The following is an 8,087-nucleotide window of genomic DNA, read 5'->3' as shown; positions in this document are numbered from 1 at the left end:
TAAAATTACTAAGTCTCTCTAAAAGAGATTACGGCAGCTTTACGGGAAATTAATTGTTATCGCCATATTAATATGGCAGTCTTATAGATATAAGACTAAAGCTGTCGCTGATAAAGGGCAACTACCCTGAAACGCGTCTGTAGCTGTTTGACTGGCAGTGTGAAGCGGCTGACCTCCCTTGTTCGAAGGTTATAATGGACGCAGTTTGTGTGTCAAATAGCTAGCTTAAGGCGATGGCCTCAAGGAGCTAATCAGCGACAGCTTTAGTCTTATATCTATAAGACTACCATATTAATATGGCGATAACAATTAATTATTATAAACATAATAGGCTTAAAACGTGCGAAGTCATGCTGCTTAAGCAATCTTCAAAAGTAATTAATTTAAATAATATCTTTAGTTATTACAAACAATCATTCATTTGTCAGCCCCGATAGAAGATCTGCTACGGCTGTGCCGAAGTTAATATTGTTCATGCGCGAGACAAGTTCTCAGGAATTCAGAATTACCTGGTCTATTGAAGATAATGTTCAGCCATCTAGGAACGCGAGTTGTAAATCAAAAATGGGCTGTTACATAGATTGAAGCGAAAAATTGAGAAATTTATTTGAAACAGTAATAGTCTGAACAAAAGCATTGAACTGCTGACGCCTTGCATGCAAGCGGCTAAGTCTCTTTTATGCAAAGACAAGCTTCTTTTAACTTTATTCTGTCTCAAAAAGCAAAAGAAGAAAAAAAAACAGATGGTTTCGAAATGTTTAGTTAATAGGTTTTGCTGATATATGTTTTAATATGTGTGGATGCGTGTATATATATACGCATGCATATGTGTATAACTATAGATGAACATATATAATTCTGTGTATATATGTGTGTGTGCGTGTACATATATGGAGATGTATGCGCCTGATCAGGCGCATGGAAAACAAACTCCTGCATACACGTCATTGCTTAAGGAGTAACGCAATTTCATTATCTCCATAGTACGTAGTTTAAGACGTTTATAATAATATTATTACCAGAACTGCATAAGAAAATGTATGTATGCATTCATATATATATATATATATATATATATATATGCAGAGAGAGGGGTGAGAGGGGAGAGACAGAGAGAGAAATAGCGTGTTTTAAATCTCTGGGCGTGAGATATAGAGTAACAGTACCGAATCGTAATGTTTATATGTCAACAGAGTGTGGTAGTCCTCTAAAGAACGATGTTACTGTTGTTTTAGACCCTGTAATATCGTCCTTTAGAGGACTGCCACATTCTTTTGTCATATGTGTTTCTTTACGCTTATAACAACGAATCTAACTACAATAGCTAAGCTCGAAGAAGCAAATATTAACGAGACAACACCGATGAAAGAAATATATTTTCATATAAATTCTAAGTCCTTCCTCGAATTATAATTAGAAACTTACCAGCCGACGGTAGAATAAAAATCTCCGACTTACATTCAGATGTAGTTTAAAGTGTCATAACTGATTATAATGAAACGTTAGCAAGGAATGTTTTTTGTAAAAATTTAGTGTTTGCGGCGAGGTCAAACGTTAAACATGTGAACATCTAGGACGAATCAATGTTTCCCTTCTGAGTTTATACTACGTTTTTCCAAACATACACCAGAACAGCATCACTTCCTTCCTCTATAACATAACACTTTCTGTAAAAGTATGCTTCTAAATAGCCAAGGAACCACGATATTCGCGTGCAACTGTTGTAATGCAATTCGCATTGTAATTTGGTTTATATGATGCCCCTAATTCGACCTGATTTTGTTCCAAGGAATTCTACGAGACATCAAGCTCCGACTTAGACAGAAGCTACTCTAACAAAATACATCTTTTTTCAGGTCGACTAGAAAAACTCCCCCTCCCTGTCCTGTTTTGCCTGGGCATTTACACAACTGAAAATATTCTGCACTGTATAACCTGGAGTTTATTCTATAAAGCATCTACCTATTTGACATGACTGTATACCACTCTATAAAAATTTCATATATTATTACAGCACAAAGAGAGACTGAAAATTCATACTGCTGACACCAGCGTAAGATACGTATTTCTATGTAATCCCACCACAAGTTGAGTGAAACTTTGTTAAAAGTTCATTTCAAACTACAGATATACACATATTTTGCATCAAAAATATTAAGATTCAGTATTTTCCAATATATTCTACAGAAGCTAGAACACTTTTCACATGTTCAGATATTGTCTTCATCATGTGATGCAGTCAACTCAACATGAACGAGATTTATTAATCATCCAATTACAATGAGTGTCAACTATGGTTTGTTAATGTCTGACTACTTGAAACCACTGCATTTGAACGATTAGCGAAGTGGTTCTGCTACTAAAGCTTTCAGAAAAGCGGTTCTTGGTCTCAAACTGTTTGTAGAAATGTTTAGTCTCTTCGGCATAGGATGTTGTCATACATCGCTGGTCACAATGTCCTTCGCATCATTTTAACCTTCGAATGATGCCTCCCCGCTGGCTAGGGAAAAAGGCATCACTCACCCTGACCTGAAAACTATTCCGTCACAGGGTTAGGCATTTGCATCTCAGTGGGCTGGAGCAAAGTGAAATGAAGTGATTTGCTCAAAAAACAACACACATCCCGGTCCGTGAATCGAAACCACAATCTTAGAATTATGATTCTGACGCCCTAAGTACTATGCCACACGCCACCACACACACACACGCACACACACACATGTACACACGCATACACTCACACACACACACACATAGACACACAGGTATGTACGATAATGTAGAGTGAACTTTTGTTTTATATATATATTTATTTATATATGTATGTGTATATGTACACACACACACACACACACATATATATATATATATATATATATATATATATATATTTATCTTTATATATATATATATATCTTTATATATACATATATATCATCTTTATATATATATATATATATTTATCTTTATATATATATATCTTTATATATACATATATATCATCTTATATATATATATATATTTATCTTTATATATATATATATATCTTTATATATACATATATATCATCTTTATATATATATATATCATCTTTATATATATATATATATATCTTTATATATATATATATATATATATATATATTATATATCTTTATATATATATATCATCTTTATATATATATATATATATATATATATATATATATATATTATATATATATCATCTTTATATATATATAATATATATATATATATATATATAACTTTATATATATATTACAGACTCTACATTATCGTTAGACAGGTATATTTATGGATATATATGAGAAAAAATACGATGAACGACAGGTGGAAATTTGACTCTTTCGCAAATCAAAACATTCGCTGCCAGCGTGTACTAAATATTTAAAGACATGAGACAGCAACGTGTGAATGGAGAAAATGTGAATACGTTCTCGTGCTTACACTTAATTAGATTATATTCAGCTTTAAGCAGCTTCCTCTCTCCGCAGGATGAGGTAGGGCCTGTTACTATGTCGACGTTAACCATCTGAAAGTATTCGGACAATTCTCGCGTTGCTCCTGCCGAGAGAACTGTGCGATTTAATCATAGGGTGTAAATGTGCAGTGAAGCTGAATGTGCGTTTTGTAAACTTATACAAGTAAACTACTTGAACACACGTGTGTGTAATACGAGTACATATATTATTTATTTATCTAACTAGATAGATAGATAGATAGATAGATAGATAGATAACTTTCTTTTATTAGCCACACAGGGCTGCACACAGATGGGACAAGTTACAAGGTAGAGCTTTTCTTTTGGGGAAAAAAAAAGGTGGCGTAGGTTTTCGATCAAAAGGGATCGTAAAAGGGAAAAAAAGGGAAATGGACCAAAAGAAAAGAAAAATGAAAAAGGAAGAAAAAAGAGGAAAAAAAGGGGAAGATAGATAGATATAGGCGTATACATATATATGAAATGACATATGTATATACATATGGTATAGAGAGACATGCAGTCATAAATAGATACTAAATAACATCAGATATACTGTATATGGTAATGCAGACCTTTTGTGAGTTAGTTACTCACCATGAAAAATAAATGTATGAATTCACCGTTCTATGAATGCTACATTAGTTGTTTAATTGTGACGCTTCTTCTAAAATATTAATCATCTTATTTGCATTATTTATAATTGACGAATAATACGAAGACTAAAAGAAGCAGCACATATGCTAGGACACAACAACCTCCTAAGCAGATCAAGTGCAGATATGAACAGCATATAGGAACACCTATTAAGGAAGGATAAGAGAATATTAGATTTAAAAGTCCTAAAATTCATTCCATAATTGCCCACGGGCATATATCATAGTGGTTACGAGCTCAGGCTACTATCCCCAATGTTCCTAGTTCGATTCCAGGCAGTAACATGAATAATAATTACAACAACAACAACATTGAAAAGTACCTTAGGAATGAGTACCCAGGTTCGAAATTTCCCCAAGACACCTGATGAAGGCTGGAGGGTGTATAGGGCCGAAATGTTGAGTTAATAAAAAACAAGATGAGGACAAATATCCGTCAATTGTGAACAATACACAAAATTCGTCATCTCTTAAATATAGAACTGTATTGGTCACCTTGTCATCTGTGTTGTGGCCACGAAAAGTTATTCCTGCAATTTCTTATATTTTAAAGTCAGCCTTTTTTATTTTCAGTGGGTTGAAGCCGTTAGTTTATACTTGACATTCGAAGTAGGAATTCGAGTCGATTTTGAAAAGGTACAGTTAAACAACAGGTAAGTTTCTGCATGCTGTTAATGATTACGAGATATCCTATGTATAAGAAACACTGGTCATGGTTTTGCAGTTTGAAAACAGTCCCTATGGGGGGGTTTATGGGGGGTGGGGGGACTGAATATTACATTTTTCATGTAAGAAGAGACATTTGCTAACGGGCTATATCAATGCTTCACGTTAAAGATGTTTAACTCCTCTTGGAAAATATTATCAATACCTAGTGACTGTCTATTTTTAGACTGTTATTGAATGTCTGTAGTTGTTGCGAAGACGAAACTTCAATTATTATGTGAATGCACTCTATTTCTGCAAAGTGTTACGGATCATGGTGTATCATTGTATGTGGATGATAACGGAATACATGTAAGTGGAATACACAGCTAATTAAATTGTAATTAAATCATCGATGGAGCAATTGCTATGGTGAGTCGATATAAAATAAATTTAGTCACAACTAAATAAGTAGTAATTTTTTATGATCTGCGAACAGGCTGCCTTCTCAGGATCATCAAGTTTAAGATTGTTTACTTATTAGTTGACATTATTCCACTTGTTATCAGGAATGACGTAGCAAATAAGGTGGAAAAACAACAGCCATTGTTTGATGAAATAAAAATTCAGATTTTCAACGAAGACGATTTTTTAAAACGAGCAAAATATCTTATAAAAGTCTCATGGAGTAGCCGTATATATTATATACATTCAAACGTGAAAAGTAAGAGTTAAAATTATTCCACCAGATATGAATAACGAACCCTAAGAGCGTTTGTGAAAGAGGTCGTTTTCAATCTGCAACTAATTTGGCTGATTTGGCGAAAGTGACGCGAAAGTGAAACAGAGACGTAGTATCTAGCCCACTTCCAGTAGTGGTTGAAGAATTCCAAACAATGAGGCAACCTTAATTTCGAAGATTTAAGAAATAACACTTTCTAATTTCCACAAAACTTTTGCGGGAGAGCGAAGTTTTATACATCGACCCCACTTCCCAAATGAGGCTTATTTTCTCAATACCGAAATGTAGAGTAGCAGAGTCGACAGCGTCGGCATATGAACTCAGAACATAAATAGTCGGAAGAAATGCTACTAATAATTTTATCCGGCGGAGTAACGATTCTGGCAACTTGCCACCCAGCTCTGCATAAATGGCTGGAAATATCTGAAGTAGACACACGAACTAATACAATAAATACCCACGTAATTGTCGATGTGATACATCTAATCAAGACAAATTTCACCTATATGAAGTCAACACCTGCCCCGGAAATGATCAATCGATCTGTTCGTCTTACATTTAAGATATCTTCCTTTCATATCTCATTTCAGTCTCACTATCCATCCAATTTTCTCATTTCTACTTTCCACAATGACATCGCATCTTTTCGAGATTATATGAAGACGACAATATAAATATAATTACTTTTACAAATGTGTGAATGCATATTTGCATTAGTTGGCATCTATGAAAATGTATAGCTGTCTAACCACATATGAATATTCATGTACAACGGTATATAATACACATACATACGCATCAATCTATCTATCGATCTCTCGCTTTATATATATATATACATATATATTTATGAATCTATTTACCTATATGTCTAACTGTCAATCTCTCTCTCTCTCTCTCTCTATATATATATATATATATACATATATATATATATATATATGTGTGTGTGTGTACATATATATGTACTTATATACATATATGTATATATATAATATATATGTGTGTGTGTGTACATATATATATATATATATATATATATATATATATATATATATATACACACACACACAGACACACATATGTAAGTATATATATGTGTGTGCGCGTGTCTGTGTATGTGCGTATGTGTGTCAATTTTAGTGGGTGCGTTATTATGTATATACACCTAAGTGTTTAAACTGGAGTACCTGTATATACGTGTTCACGCTTCTGTGTATTAGTGAGAATTTTCCTAATATGGGAAACTTTTGTTCGTTTATATTTTGACATCATTATTCAGGAAACAGAATAACTTGTAATTTCAGCATTGAATAGTGGTTGCAACTTCTCTGATACGACAAGGTCTACAAATATAAATCGAAAGGGCACAAGTATATAATTTTATATTTAAGTACCTATAATTGAAAAATAGACAGCAGATTTGTAATCAGATAGGACGTATAAGGATTGTGGATAAATAAAAATGTTATCAGGATGGTAACATTCTCATAGTATATATATACGTACAAATGTATATATGAACATACAGGAATATATATGTATGGAAATTATATATATATATATATATATATATATATATATATATATATATATAATATATGTATATATATATATACACACACACAGAAAGAGAGAGGTTAAAACAACCACCATAAGGTGTGGCGTATATCCAATGAATTAGTAGTTTGTTACCTATTATTTTGTTGTAAATAGTAATATTCCTAAAGTGAAAGGTTTAACTATAAACCTTTGTTTATAAATATTCAACCTAAAATCCAGAAAATGGAGAAGTATCGATAATGTAATTTATTAAGTGCGAAACTCCAACATATTCACTTACACTTACAGTAAATAAATCATATTAACTCTACTTATTCATCTTCTACATTTTAATTTGTGGGGTGGGGTGGGATGGGGTGTAAGTCGATTACATACACCGCAGTTTTCAACTTATATTCGTTTTCTCGTTCCCGAAAGGATGAAAAACAAAGTAGATCTCAAATGCCTTACATATGTATACGTGTATATATATATATATATATAATATATATATATATATATACATAATACATTTATACATATATATGTATATGTAGATATATGTATACATATGTAAGGCATATGTATACATACACATATATAAATATGTATAGAGAGAGAGATATATATTTGTGTATATACAAAATAAGACAATGGAGAAATACATCTAAATCAAATATCAATTACCAGATAATACTCAATCACATACTTTATTAAACCACCACATAAGAGACTGTAGGGTTAGATATAAAAAGCAGAACAAATCAGTGTACATAAAGGAACGTACATAAAAAAGTGTACATAAAAGAGTAATGTTGTATAATAAGTAGAATATATATAAAAAAGAGAATATAAATATAATTAAATATAAATATAAGTATAGATTACATCTTACAGCTGTTTCGGCCATGTAGATAAGTATTTCTCATTTTACCAATATTAGCCTTATATGGTAGGTCAATAAGGCTAATATTGGTAAAATGAGAAATACTTATCTACATGGC

The sequence above is a fragment of the Octopus sinensis genome, linkage group LG8, assembly GCF_006345805.1.
Source record: "Octopus sinensis linkage group LG8, ASM634580v1, whole genome shotgun sequence".
Lineage (NCBI taxonomy): Eukaryota > Metazoa > Mollusca > Cephalopoda > Octopoda > Octopodidae > Octopus > Octopus sinensis.
This window is presented reverse-complemented; position numbering follows the sequence as displayed.